Here is a 15,000-nt window from a genome sequence, read left to right as displayed (position 1 = left end):
AAGACAACCCGAGGGACATGGAGGAATGCACCAGTGGAGTTCGCTGCACAGGCAGGGATCCGTCCAACTCGCACAAACCGAACACAACTCACGCGCCACGACGTACACTGTGCACCAGCCCCCCAAAACGAATCACCCCCCGAAGGACTAAGAAGCCCGACGAACGCGCGAAAACATTTAGAGAGGCCGAGCAAGCACCGGTTAGCGCGAATGCAAATAACAAACGCAACAGGCAAATTTCGAGGGACATACTTTTCGCAACAAGCTTCCACTAGGAAAGCATAGGCAACTCGTTCGAACGTCAAAGCCAACCAAATGGCAATTACCCGAGGGACACGCTTTTCGCAAGGCACCTTCCACTAGGGAAGCGCAAGCAACCCGAAGGCGAGTCGAAGACAACCCGAGGGACATGGAGGAATGCACCAGTGGAGTTCGCTGCACAGGCAGGGATCCGTCCAACTCGCACAAACCGAACACAACTCACGCGCCACGACGTACACTGTGCACCAGCCCCCCAAAACGAATCACCCCCCGAAGGACCAAGAAGCCCGACGAACGCGCGAAAACATTTAGAGAGGCCGAGCAAGCACCGGTTAGCGCGAATGCAAATAACAAACGCAACAGGCAACTTTCGAGGGACATACTTCTCGCAACAAGCTTCCACAAGGAAAGCACAGGCAACTCGTTCGCACGCCAAAGCCAACCAAATGGCAATTTAACCGAGGGACATGCATTTCGCAAGGCAACTTGTACAATTACCCGAGGGACATGGCATGCTTGCCAAGGCCGTGGCTTGGCATGCTTGCCAAGGCCGTGGCATGACATGCTGCTGGCCAAGGCCGGGCATGCCATGCTGCTGGACAAGGCCGTGGCAAGGCATGCTGATGGCCGAGGCCGTGGCAAGGCATGCTGATGGCCGAGGCCGTGGCAAGGCATGCTGATGGCCGAGGCCGTGGCAAGGCATGCTGCTGGCCAAGGCGTTGGCATGGCATGCTGCTGCTGACCAAGGCTTGGGCTTGCCATGCTGCCGGCCAAGGCCGCGGCATGGCATGCTGCCGGCCAAGGCCGCGGCATGCCATGTTGCTGGCCAAGGCCGTGGCATGGCATGCTGCTGGCCAAGGCCGTGGCATGACATGCTGGCCAAGGCCGGGGCATGGCAAGCTGCTGGCCAAGGTCGTGGCATGGCACGCTGCTGGCCAAGGCCGGGGCATAGCACGCTGCTGGCCATGGCCGTGGCTTGGCAAGGTTGCCAAGGCCGGGGCATGGCGTGCTGCTGGCCAAGGCTTTGGCATGCCATGTTGCTGGCCAAGGCTGTGGCATGGCATGCTGCTGGCCAAGGCTGTGGCATGGCATGCTGCTGGCCAAGGCCGTGGCATGACATGCTGGCCAAGGCCGGGGCATGGCATGCTGCTGGCCAAGGTCGTGGCATGGCATGCTGCTGGCCAAGGCCGTGGCATGACATGCTTGCCAAGGCCAGGGCATGGCATGCTGCTGGCCAAGGCTTTGGCATGCCATGTTGCTGGCCAAGGCTGTGGCATGGCATGCTGCCCTAGGCCAACGTGCCACCGCCACCGCCGCGGGCCGCCACTCGACGCATCCCGTGCTTGGCTATGTAGTTTCGATGCCACAAGCCAATGCCACAAGCCAAGCGATGGCATGTGCCAAGCGCCCGCCTAGGCATAGGCGTGGCCTGTGGCCTGGCCATGCTGGCCAGCCTTAAGGGAGGTGCCCCCCCCTTATAATAGCCTGTTAAGCCCTTTTCAATCTGGCAGGAGGAAACATCAAGCATGTTCGAGGAGTCATAATGGGGTTTTTTTAAAAAGTAATGGTTTTTTGCCAAAACTTTCAACATGAAAGTTGTATGAAATAATTTAATACACCATAAAAAAAATTATAAAAAAATATTTGGCCACCGGAATATTTTATTTTAATTTATTTCAATTTTAATACTTAAAAAATAATAAAAATTACTAAAAATACTCAAAAAATTCTAGAAAAATTCCAACAATTATAAGATGAGGCACTAGTAATTATAGTAATTTTTTTAATTATTTTTTTATTTTTAATTTATTTTATTATAATTTTTATGAGTAAATAAATAATTAAAAAGCCCGACGAACGTACAAAAACTCTTAGAGAAACCCAGCAAGCATCGGATAGCTCGAATGCAAATAACAAACGCAACAGGCAACTTCCGAGGGACATACTTTTCCCAACAAGCTTCCATTGGGGAAAGCACTAGCAACGTGTTCGCAAGTCAAAGGCAACCAAACCGGCTATTACCCGAGGGACAAGCATTTCGCAGGGCAACATATACGTAAGTCAAAGCCAAACCAAATGGCAATTACACGAGGGACAGGATTGCTTGCCAAGGGCGTGGCATGCGATGTTCTAGCCCAAGGCCAAGGCACGCCACGCTGCGGGACAAGGCCGTGGCAAGACATGCGGCTGGCCTTGGCCTTGGCATGGCATGCCGCCGGCTTTGGCTGGGCTGCGTTGGCCTTGCCATGGAATGTTGCTGGCTTCGGATGGGCTGCCTCGGCCTTGGCCTTGGCCGTGGCATGGCATGGCATGCTGCTGGCCTTGGCCTTGGCCTTGGCATGGCATGCTGCTGGCTTTGGCTGGGCTGCCTTGGCCGTGGCATGGCATGCTGCTGGCCTAGGCCTTGGCATGGCATGCTGCTGGCTTTGGCTGGGCTGCCTTGGCCGTGGCATGGCATGCTGCTGGCCTAGGCCTTGGCATGGCATGCTGCTGGCATTGGCTGGCAGCCTTGGCCGTGGCATGGCATGCTGCTGGCCTTGGCCTTGGCATGGCATGCTGCTGGCTTTGGCTGGCCTGCCTTGGCCGTGGCATGGCATGCTGCTGGCCTTGGCCTTGGCATGGCATGCTGCTGGCTTTGGCTGGCCTGCCTTGGCCGTGGCATGGCATGCTGCTGGCCTAGGCCTTGGCATGGCATGCTGCTGGCTTTGGCTGGCCTGCCTTGGCCGTGGCATGGCATGCTGCTGGCCTAGGCCTTGGCATGGCATGCTGCTGGCTTTGGTTGGGCTGCCTTGGCCGTGGCATGGCATGCTGCTGGCCTTGGCCTTGGCATGGCATGCTGCTGGCTTTGGCTGGCCTGCCTTGGCCGTGGCATGGCATGCTGCTGGCCTTGGCCTTGGCATGGCATGCTGCTGGCTTTGGCTGGGCTGCCTTGGCCGTGGCATGGCATGCTGCTGGCCTAGGCCTTGGCATGGCATGCTGCTGGCTTTGGCTGGGCTGCCTTGGCCGTGGCATGGCATGCTGCTGGCCTAGGCCGTGGCATGGCATGCTGCTGGCCTTGGCCTTGGCATGGCATGCTGCTGGCTTTGGCTGGCCTGCCTTGGCCGTGGCATGGCATGCTGCTGGCCTAGGCCTTGGCATGGCATGCTGCTGGCTTTGGGTGGGCTGCCTTGGCCGTGGCATGGCATGCTGCTGGCCTTGGCCTTGGCATGGCATGCTGCTGGCTTTGGCTGGCCTGCCTTGGCCGTGGCATGGCATGCTGCTGGCCTAGGCCTTGGCATGGCATGCTGCTGGCTTTGGCTGGGCTGCCTTGGCCGTGGCATGGCATGCTGCTGGCCTTGGCCTTGGCATGGCATGCTGCTGGCTTTGGCTGGGCTGCCTTGGCCGTGGCATGGCATGCTGCTGGCTTTGGCTTGCCTGCCTTGGCCGTGGCATGGCATGCTGCTGGCCTAGGCCTTGGCATGGCATGCTGCTGGCTTTGGCTGGGCTGCCTTGGCCGTGGCATGGCATGCTGCTGGCCTTGGCCTTGGCATGGCATGCTGCTGGCTTTGGCTGGGCTGCCTTGGCCGTGGCATGGCATGCTGGTGGCCTAGGCCTTGGCATGGCATGCTGCTGGCTTTGACTGGCCTGCCTTGGCCGTGGCATGGCATGCTGCTGGCCTAGGCCTTGGCATGGCATGCTGCTGGCTTTGGGTGGGCTGCCTTGGCCGTGGCATGGCATGCTGCTGGCCTTGGCCTTGGCATGGCATGCTGCTGGCTTTGGCTGGCCTGCCTTGGCCGTGGCATGGCATGCTGCTGGCCTAGGCCTTGGCATGGCATGCTGCTGGCTTTGGCTGGGCTGCCTTGGCCGTGGCATGGCATGCTGCTGGCCTTGGCCTTGGCATGGCATGCTGCTGGCTTTGGCTGGGCTGCCTTGGCCGTGGCATGGCATGCTGCTGGCCATGGCCTTGGCATGGCATGCTGCTGGCTTTGGCTTGCCTGCCTTGGCCGTGGCATGGCATGCTGCTGGCCTAGGCCTTGGCATGGCATGCTGCTGGCTTTGGCTGGGCTGCCTTGGCCGTGGCATGGCATGCTGCTGGCCTTGGCCTTGGCATGGCATGCTGCTGGCTTTGGCTGGCCTGCCTTGGCCGTGGCATGGCATGCTGCTGGCCTAGGCCTTGGCATGGCATGCTGCTGGCTTTGGCTGGGCTGCCTTGGCCGTGGCATGGCATGCTGCTGGCCTTGGCCTTGGCATGGCATGCTGCTGGCTTTGGCTTGCCTGCCTTGGCCGTGGCATGGCATGCTGCTGGCCTAGGCCTTGGCATGGCATGCTGCTGGCTTTGGCTGGGCTGCCTTGGCCGTGGCATGGCATGCTGCTGGCCTTGGCCTTGGCTTGGCATGCTGCTGGCTTTGGCTGGGCTGCCTTGGCCGTGGCATGGCATGCTGCTGGCCTTGGCCTTGATATGGCATGCTGCTGGCTTTGGCTGGCAGCCTTGGCCGTGGCATGGCATGCTGCTGGCCTTGGCCTTGGCATGGCATGCTGCTGGCTTTGGCTGGCCTGCCTTGGCAGTGGCATGGCATGCTGCTGGCCTAGGCCTTGGCATGGCATGCTGCTGGCTTTGGCTGGCCTGCGTTGGCCGTGGCATGGCATGCTGCTGGCCTAGGCCTTCGCATGGCATGCTGCTGGCCTAGGCCTTCGCATGGCATGCTGCTGGCTTTGGCTGGGCTGCCTTGGCCGTGGCATGGCATGCTGCTGGCCTTGGCCTTGGCATGGCATGCTGCTGGCTTTGGCTGGGCTGCCTTGGCCGTGGCATGGCATGCTGCTGGCCTTGGCCTTGGCATGGCATGCTGCTGGCTTTGGCTGGCCTGCCTTGGCCGTGGCATGGCATGCTGCTGGCCTTGGCATGGCATGCTGCTGGCTTTGGCTGGGCTGCCTTCGCCGTGGCATGCCATGCTGCTGGCCTTGGCCTTGGGGCTGGGCTGCCTTGGCTGCGGTTCTTATCACTAGACGTGCGTTGCGTGCGAAGGCGTGCAAAGGCGTGCGCGACCATGCGCGCAACACGCGCACCGTGGTCAAAAGACCACGCGCGCGGTATTCGCACAGGCCACGCTGCCCACGCCGCGGGCATGCCAGGCCGCCCAGGCCGTGCGCATGCCATGCCGTGCTGCCCAGGCCGGCTGCATGCCAGGCCGCCCAGGCCGTGCGCATGCCATGCCGTGCTGCCCACGCCGCGGGCATGCCAGGCCGGCTGCATGCCAGGCCGCCCAGGCCGTGCGCATGCCATGCCGTGCTGCCCACGCCGCGGGCATGCCAGGCCGCCCACGCCCGCGCGCATGCCACGCCATGCTGCCCAAGGCCGCGCCCAGGCCGCGCAAGGCCGCGCCCAGGCCGCCCAAGGCCGCGCCCAGGCCGCCCAAGGCCGCGCCCAGGCCGCGCCCAGGCCGCCCAAGGCCGCGCCCAGGCCGCGCAAGGCCGCGCCCAGGCCGCCCAAGGCCGCGCCCAGGCCGCGCAAGGCCGCCCAAGGCCGCGGTCCAGGCCGCCCAAGGCCGCGGCCGAGCCGCCCCAGGCCGCAGCCCAGGCCGCGGTCGAGCCGCAGTGCATGTAACCCAAGGCCGCAGCCCAGGCCGCGCCCAACATGGGGCGTACCTGCCACTGCCTTGCCCTGGGCAAGGGAGGTGCCCCCCCCTTATAATAGCCTGTTAAGCCCTTTTCAATCTGGCAGGAGGAAACATCAAGCATGTTCGAGGAGTCATAATGGGGTTTTTTTAAAAAGTAATGGTTTTTTGCCAAAACTTTCAACATGAAAGTTGTAGGAAATAATTTAATACACCATAAAAAAAATTAAAAAAAATATTTTTTTACAGAAAATATTTTATTTTAATTTATTTCGATATTAATACTTAAAAAATAATAAAAATTAATAAAAATAGTCAAAAAATTATGGAAAAATTCCCATAATTAAAGGATGATTCACTAGTAATTATAGAAATTATTAAATTATTTTTTTCATTTTTTTTATTTTATTTTGATTTTTTTATGCCAAATAAGGGCTTTAAAAATTCGAAAAGCTCCAGAAAAATTGCAAAAAAATAGGGAATGACATTTAAAATTGATTGTAGTGCATTTTTAATTGTGTTGCACGGTTTGGGTAAGATTATAAAAGAATCATGTTCAAAAAGATCGATCGAGGCGGTGGCACGCCATGGCCTTGGCCTTGGCCTTGGCCTTTGCCCGCGGCCTTGGCCTTTGCCTTGGCCTTGGCCATGGCCATGCCTTGCACAGGGACTTGGCCTTGCCCACTGCCTTGGCCTTGGCTTTGGCCTTGGCCTTGGCATGGCATGGCATGCTCGCCGAGGCCGTGGCATGCCTTGCTGCTAGCCAAGGCCGTGGCGTGGCATGCTCGCCCAGCCCGTGGCATGCCGTGCTCGCCCAGCCCGTGGCACGCCATGTTGGCCCAAGGCATTGGCATGGCATGCCGGCCAAGGCATGCTGGCCAACGCTGCACAAGGCGGTGCCATGGCATGGCATGCTGACCAAGACCGTGCCATGGCATGCTGGGCGAGGCCGGGGCATGGCATGCTGGCCGAGGCCGTGGCTTGCCATGCCGCCACGGCCGTGGCATGCCGGGCAACGGACCGGCATGGCCCAGCCCGTGGCACGCCATGTTGGCCCAAGGCATTGGCATGGCATGCCGGCCAAGGCATGCTGGCCAACGCTGCGGCACGGCGTGCTGGACAAGGCGGTGCCATGGCATGGCATGCTGACCAAGACAGTGCCATGGCATGCTGGCCGAGGCCGTGGCATGGCATGCTGGCCGAGGCCGTGGCTTGCCATGCCGCCACGGCCGTGGCATGCTGGGCAACGGACCGGCATGGCATGCTGGCCGTGGCGGTGGCACGACATGCTGGCCAAGGCAGTGGCATGGCATGTAGGCCAAGGCTAAGGCATGGCACGCTGTGGCATGGCACGCTGGCCAAGGCAGTCGCAAGGCATGCGGGCCGAGGCCGCGGCACGGCCCGCTGGGCAACGCGGTGGCATGGCATGCTGGGCAACGCCGTGGCAAGGCATGCGGGCCGAGGCCTTGGCATGGCATGCTGGCCGAGGCCGTGGCATGGCATGCGGGCCGAGGCCGTGGCATGGCATGGCATGCGGGCCGAGGCCGTGGCATGGCATGCGGGCCGAGGCCGTGGCGTGGCATGGCATGGCATGTTGGGCAACGCCGTGGCAAGACATGCGGGCCGAGGCCGTGGCATGGCATGTTGGGCAACGCCCTGGCAAGCCATGCGGGCCGAGGCCGTGGGGTGGCATGTTGGCCAAGGCTAAGGCATGGCACGCCGGGCAACGCGGTGCATTGGCATGCTGGGCAGCGCGGTGGCAAGGCATGGGGGCCGAGGCCGTGGCATGGCATGTTGGGCAACGCCGTGGCAAGACATGCGGGCCGAGGCCGTGGCATGGCATGCGGGCCGAGGCCGTGGCACGACATGTTGGCCAAGGCTAAGGCATGGCACGCCGGGCAACGCGGTGGCATGGCATGCTGGGCAACGCGGTGGCAAGGCATGCGGGCCGAGGCCGTGGCATGGCATGTTGGGCAACGCCGTAGAAGGGCATGCGGGCCGAGGCCGTGGCATGGCATGCGGGCCGAGGCCGTGGCATGGCATGTTGGGCGACGCCGTAGCAAGGCATGCGGGCCGAGGCCGTGGCATGTCATGCGGGCCGAGGCCGTGGCATGGCATGCGGGCCGAGGCCGTGGCATGGCATGTTGGCCGAGGCCGTGGCAAGGCATGCGGGCCGAGGCCGTGGCATGGCATGTTTGGCAACGCCGTGGCAAGACATGCGGGCCGTGGCATGGCATGGCATGCGGGCCGAGGCCGTGGCACGACATGTTGGCCAAGGCTAAGGCATGGCACGCCGGGCAACGCGGTGGCATGGCACGCCGGGCAACGCGGTGGCAAGGCATGCGGGCCGGGGCCGTGGCATGGCATGTTGGGCGACGCCGTAGCAAGGCATGCGGTCCGAGGCCGTGGCATGTCATGCGGGCCGAGGCCATGGCATGGCATGCGGGCCGAGGCCGTGGCATGGCATGTTGGGCGACGCCGTAGCAAGGCATGCGGGCCGAGGCCGTGGCATGTCATGCGAGCCGAGGCCGTGGCATGGCATGCGGGCCGAGGCCGTGGCATGGCAAGTTGGGCGACGTCGTGGCAAGGCATGCGGGCCGAGGCCGTGGCATGTCACGCGGGCCGAGGCCGTGGCATGGCATGCGGGCAGAGGCCGTGGCATGGCATGTTGGGCGACGCCGTCGCAAGGCATGCGGGCCGAGGCCGTGGCATGGCATGCGGGCCGAGGCCGTGGCATGGCATGTTGGGCGACGCCGTAGCAAGGCATGCGGGCCGAGGCCGTGGCATGTCATGGCATGTTGGGCGACGCCGTAGCAAGGCATGCGGGCCGAGGCCGTGGCATGGCATGTTTGGCAACGCCGTGGCAAGACATGAGGGCCGTGGCATGGCATGGCATGCGGGCCGAGGCCGTGGCACGACATGTTGGCCAAGGCTAAGGCATGGCACGCCGGGCAACGCGGTGGCATGGCATGCGGGCCGGGGCCGTGGCATGGCATGTTGGCCAACGTCGTAGCAAGGCATGCGGGCCGAGGCCGAGGCCGTGGCACGGCATGCGGGCCGAGGCTGTGGCATGGCATGTTGGGCGACGCCGTAGCAAGGCATGCGGTCCGAGGCCGTGGCATGTCATGCGGGCCGAGGCCGTGGCATGGCATGCGGGCCGAGGCCGTGGCATGGCATGTTGGGCGACGCCGTAGCAAGGCATGCGGGCCGAGGCCGTGCCGTGGCATGCGGGCCGAGGCCGTGGCATGGCATGCGGGCCGAGGCCGTGGCCTGGCATGTTGGGCGACGCCGTAGCAAGGCATGCGGTCCGAGGCCGTGGCCTGTCATGCGGGCCGAGGCCGTGGCATGGCATGCGGGCCGAGGCCGTGGCATGGCATGCGGGCCGAGGCCGTGGCATGGCATGTTGGGCGACGCCGTAGCATGGCATGCGGGCCGAGGCCGTGGCATGTCATGCGCGCCGAGGCCGTGGGATGGCATGCGGGCCGAGGACGTGGCATGGCAAGTTGGGCGACGTCGTGGCAAGGCATGCGGGCCGAGGCCGTGGCATGGCATGCGGGCCGAGGCCGTGGCAAGGCATGTTGGGCGACGCCGTCGCAAGGCATGCGGGCCGAGGCCGTGGCATGGCATGCGGGCCGAGGCCGTGGCATGGCATGCGGGCCGAGGCCGTGGCATGGCATGTTGGGCGACGCCGTAGCAAGGCATGCGGGCCGAGGCCGTGCCGTGGCATGCGGGCCGAGGCCGTGGCATGGCATGTTGGGCGACGCCGTAGCAAGGCATGCGGTCCGAGGCCGTGGCATGTCATGCGGGCCGAGGCCGTGGCATGGCATGCGGGCCGAGGCCGTGGCATGGCATGTTGGGCGACGCCGTAGCAAGGCATGCGGTCCGAGGCCGTGGCATGTCATGCGGGCCGAGGCCGTGGCATGGCATGCGGGCCGAGGCCGTGGCATGGCATGTTGGGCGACGCCGTAGCAAGGCATGCGGGCCGAGGCCGTGCCGTGGCATGCGGGCCGAGGCCGTGGCATGGCATGTTGGGCGACGCCGTAGCAAGGCATGCGGTCCGAGGCCGTGGCATGTCATGCGGGCCGAGGCCGTGGCATGGCATGCGGGCCGAGGCCGTGGCATGGCATGTTGGGCGACGCCGTAGCAAGGCATGCGGGCCGAGGCCGTGGCATGTCATGCGGGCCGAGGCCGTGGCATGGCATGCGGGCCGAGGCCGTGGCATGGCAAGTTGGGCGGCGTCGTGGCAAGGCATGCTGGCCGAGGCCGTGGCATGTCATGCGGGCCGAGGCCGTGGCATGGCATGCGGGCCGAGGCCGTGGCAAGGCATGTTGGGCGACGCCGTAGCAAGGCATGCGGGCCGAGGCCGTGGCATGTCATGCGGGCCGAGGCCGTGGCACGTCATGCGGGCCGAGGCCGTGGCATGGCATGTTTGGCCACGCCGTGGCAAGACATGCGGGCCGTGGCATGGCATGGCATGCGGGCCGAGGCCGTGGCTCGACATGTTGGCCAAGGCTAAGGCATGGCACGCCGGGCAACGCGGTGGCATGGCATGCTGGGCAACGCGGTGGCAAGGCATGCGGGCTGAGGCCGTGGCATGGCATGTTGGGCAACGCCGCAGCAAGGCATGCGGGCCGAGGCCGTGGCATGGCATGCGGGCCGAGGCCGTGGCATGGCATGCGGGCCGAGGCCGTGGCATGGCATGCGGGCCGAGGCCGTGGCATGGCATGTTGGGCGACGCCGTAGCAAGGCATGCGGTCCGAGGCCGTGGCATGTCATGCGGGCCGAGGCCGTGGCATGGCATGCGGGCCGAGGCCGTGGCATGGCATGTTGGGCGACGCCGTAGCAAGGCATGCGGGCCGAGGCCGTGGCATGTCATGCGGGCCGAGGCCGTGGCATGGCATGCGGGCCGAGGCCGTGGCATGGCAAGTTGGGCGGCGTCGTGGCAAGGCATGCGGGCCGAGGCCGTGGCAGGTCATGCGGGCCGAGGCCGTGGCACGGCATGCGGGCCGAGGCCGTGGCACGTCATGCGGGCCGAGGCCGTGGCATGGCATGTTTGGCAACGCCGTGGCAAGACATGCGGGCTGTGGCATGGCATGGCATGCGGGCCGAGGCCGTGGCTCGACATGTTGGCCAAGGCTAAGGCATGGCACGCCGGGCAACGCGGTGGCATGGCATGCTGGGCAACGCGGTGGCAAGGCATGCGGGCCGAGGCCGTGGCATGGCATGTTGGGCAACGCCGCAGCAAGGCATGCGGGCCGAGGCCGTGGCATGGCATGCGGGCCGAGGCCGTGGCATGGCATGCGGGCCGTGGCCGTGGCATGGCATGTTGGGCGACGCCGTCGCAAGGCATGCGGGCCGAGGCCGTGGCATGGCATGTTTGGCAACGCCGTGGCAAGACATGCGGGCCGTGGCATGGCATGGCATGCGGGCCGAGGCCGTGGCACGGCATGCGGGCCGAGGCCGTGGCATGGCATGTTGGGCGACGCCGTAGCAAGGCATGCGGGCCGAGGCCGTGGCCGTGGCATGGCATGCGGGCCGAGGCCGTGGCCTGGCATGTTGGGCGACGCCGTAGCAAGGCATGCGGTCCGAGGCCGTGGCCTGTCATGCGGGCCGAGGCCGTGGCATGGCATGCGGGCCGAGGCCGTGGCATGGCATGCGGGCCGAGGCCGTGGCATGGCATGTTGGGCGACGCCGTAGCATGGCATGCGGGCCGAGGCCGTGGCATGTCATGCGCGCCGAGGCCGTGGCATGGCATGCGGGCCGAGGCCGTGGCATGGCAAGTTGGGCGACGTCGTGGCAAGGCATGCGGGCCGAGGCCGTGGCATGGCATGCGGGCCGAGGCCGTGGCAAGGCATGTTGGGCGACGCCGTCGCAAGGCATGCGGGCCGAGGCCGTGGCATGGCATGCGGGCCGAGGCCGTGGCATGGCATGCGGGCCGAGGCCGTGGCATGGCATGTTGGGCGACGCCGTAGCAAGGCATGCGGGCCGAGGCCGTGCCGTGGCATGCGGGCCGAGGCCGTGGCATGGCATGTTGGGCGACGCCGTAGCAAGGCATGCGGTCCGAGGCCGTGGCATGTCATGCGGGCCGAGGCCGTGGGATGGCATGCGGGCCGAGGCCGTGGCATGGCATGTTGGGCGACGCCGTAGCAAGGCATGCGGTCCGAGGCCGTGGCATGTCATGCGGGCCGAGGCCGTGGCATGGCATGCGGGCCGAGGCCGTGGCATGGCATGTTGGGCGACGCCGTAGCAAGGCATGCGGGCCGAGGCCGTGCCGTGGCATGCGGGCCGAGGCCGTGGCATGGCATGTTGGGCGACGCCGTAGCAAGGCATGCGGTCCGAGGCCGTGGCATGTCATGCGGGCCGAGGCCGTGGCATGGCATGCGGGCCGAGGCCGTGGCATGGCATGTTGGGCGACGCCGTAGCAAGGCATGCGGGCCGAGGCCGTGGCATGTCATGCGGGCCGAGGCCGTGGCATGGCATGCGGGCCGAGGCCGTGGCATGGCAAGTTGGGCGGCGTCGTGGCAAGGCATGCTGGCCGAGGCCGTGGCATGTCATGCGGGCCGAGGCCGTGGCATGGCATGCGGGCCGAGGCCGTGGCAAGGCATGTTGGGCGACGCCGTAGCAAGGCATGCGGGCCGAGGCCGTGGCATGTCATGCGGGCCGAGGCCGTGGCACGTCATGCGGGCCGAGGCCGTGGCATGGCATGTTTGGCCACGCCGTGGCAAGACATGCGGGCCGTGGCATGGCATGGCATGCGGGCCGAGGCCGTGGCTCGACATGTTGGCCAAGGCTAAGGCATGGCACGCCGGGCAACGCGGTGGCATGGCATGCTGGGCAACGCGGTGGCAAGGCATGCGGGCTGAGGCCGTGGCATGGCATGTTGGGCAACGCCGCAGCAAGGCATGCGGGCCGAGGCCGTGGCATGGCATGCGGGCCGAGGCCGTGGCATGGCATGCGGGCCGAGGCCGTGGCATGGCATGCGGGCCGAGGCCGTGGCATGGCATGTTGGGCGACGCCGTAGCAAGGCATGCGGTCCGAGGCCGTGGCATGTCATGCGGGCCGAGGCCGTGGCATGGCATGCGGGCCGAGGCCGTGGCATGGCATGTTGGGCGACGCCGTAGCAAGGCATGCGGGCCGAGGCCGTGGCATGTCATGCGGGCCGAGGCCGTGGCATGGCATGCGGGCCGAGGCCGTGGCATGGCAAGTTGGGCGGCGTCGTGGCAAGGCATGCGGGCCGAGGCCGTGGCAGGTCATGCGGGCCGAGGCCGTGGCACGGCATGCGGGCCGAGGCCGTGGCACGTCATGCGGGCCGAGGCCGTGGCATGGCATGTTTGGCAACGCCGTGGCAAGACATGCGGGCTGTGGCATGGCATGGCATGCGGGCCGAGGCCGTGGCTCGACATGTTGGCCAAGGCTAAGGCATGGCACGCCGGGCAACGCGGTGGCATGGCATGCTGGGCAACGCGGTGGCAAGGCATGCGGGCCGAGGCCGTGGCATGGCATGTTGGGCAACGCCGCAGCAAGGCATGCGGGCCGAGGCCGTGGCATGGCATGCGGGCCGAGGCCGTGGCATGGCATGCGGGCCGTGGCCGTGGCATGGCATGTTGGGCGACGCCGTCGCAAGGCATGCGGGCCGAGGCCGTGGCATGGCATGTTTGGCAACGCCGTGGCAAGACATGCGGGCCGTGGCATGGCATGGCATGCGGGCCGAGGCCGTGGCACGGCATGCGGGCCGAGGCCGTGGCATGGCATGTTGGGCGACGCCGTAGCAAGGCATGCGGGCCGAGGCCGTGGCCGTGGCATGGCATGCGGGCCGTGGCCGTGGCCTGGCATGTTGGGCGACGCCGTAGCAAGGCATGCGGTCCGAGGCCGTGGCCTGTCATGCGGGCCGAGGCCGTGGCATGGCATGCGGGCCGAGGCCGTGGCATGGCATGCGGGCCGAGGCCGTGGCATGGCATGTTGGGCGACGCCGTAGCATGGCATGCGGGCCGAGGCCGTGGCATGTCATGCGCGCCGAGGCCGTGGCATGGCATGCGGGCCGAGGCCGTGGCATGGCAAGTTGGGCGACGTCGTGGCAAGGCATGCGGGCCGAGGCCGTGGCATGGCATGCGGGCCGAGGCCGTGGCAAGGCATGTTGGGCGACGCCGTCGCAAGGCATGCGGGCCGAGGCCGTGGCATGGCATGCGGGCCGAGGCCGTGGCATGGCATGCGGGCCGAGGCCGTGGCATGGCATGTTGGGCGACGCCGTAGCAAGGCATGCGGGCCGAGGCCGTGCCGTGGCATGCGGGCCGAGGCCGTGGCATGGCATGTTGGGCGACGCCGTAGCAAGGCATGCGGTCCGAGGCCGTGGCATGTCATGCGGGCCGAGGCCGTGGCATGGCATGCGGGCCGAGGCCGTGGCATGGCATGTTGGGCGACGCCGTAGCAAGGCATGCGGTCCGAGGCCGTGGCATGTCATGCGGGCCGAGGCCGTGGCATGGCATGCGGGCCGAGGCCGTGGCATGGCATGTTGGGCGACGCCGTAGCAAGGCATGCGGGCCGAGGCCGTGCCGTGGCATGCGGGCCGAGGCCGTGGCATGGCATGTTGGGCGACGCCGTAGCAAGGCATGCGGTCCGAGGCCGTGGCATGTCATGCGGGCCGAGGCCGTGGCATGGCATGCGGGCCGAGGCCGTGGCATGGCATGTTGGGCGACGCCGTAGCAAGGCATGCGGGCCGAGGCCGTGGCATGTCATGCGGGCCGAGGCCGTGGCATGGCATGCGGGCCGAGGCCGTGGCATGGCAAGTTGGGCGGCGTCGTGGCAAGGCATGCTGGCCGAGGCCGTGGCATGTCATGCGGGCCGAGGCCGTGGCATGGCATGCGGGCCGAGGCCGTGGCAAGGCATGTTGGGCGACGCCGTAGCAAGGCATGCGGGCCGAGGCCGTGGCATGTCATGCGGGCCGAGGCCGTGGCACGTCATGCGGGCCGAGGCCGTGGCATGGCATGTTTGGCCACGCCGTGGCAAGACATGCGGGCCGTGGCATGGCATGGCATGCGGGCCGAGGCCGTGGCTCGACATGTTGGCCAAGGCTAAGGCATGGCACGCCGGGCAACGCGGTGGCATGGCATGCTGGGCAACGCGGTGGCAAGGCATGCGGGCTGAGGCCGTG

The sequence above is a fragment of the Camellia sinensis genome, unplaced genomic scaffold (genome assembly GCF_055761805.1).
Source record: "Camellia sinensis isolate YWXY unplaced genomic scaffold, ASM5576180v1 Unanchor4, whole genome shotgun sequence".
Classification (NCBI taxonomy): domain Eukaryota; kingdom Viridiplantae; phylum Streptophyta; class Magnoliopsida; order Ericales; family Theaceae; genus Camellia; species Camellia sinensis.
The sequence above is the reverse complement of the archived record's forward strand: the minus strand, read 5'-3'. Positions refer to the sequence as shown.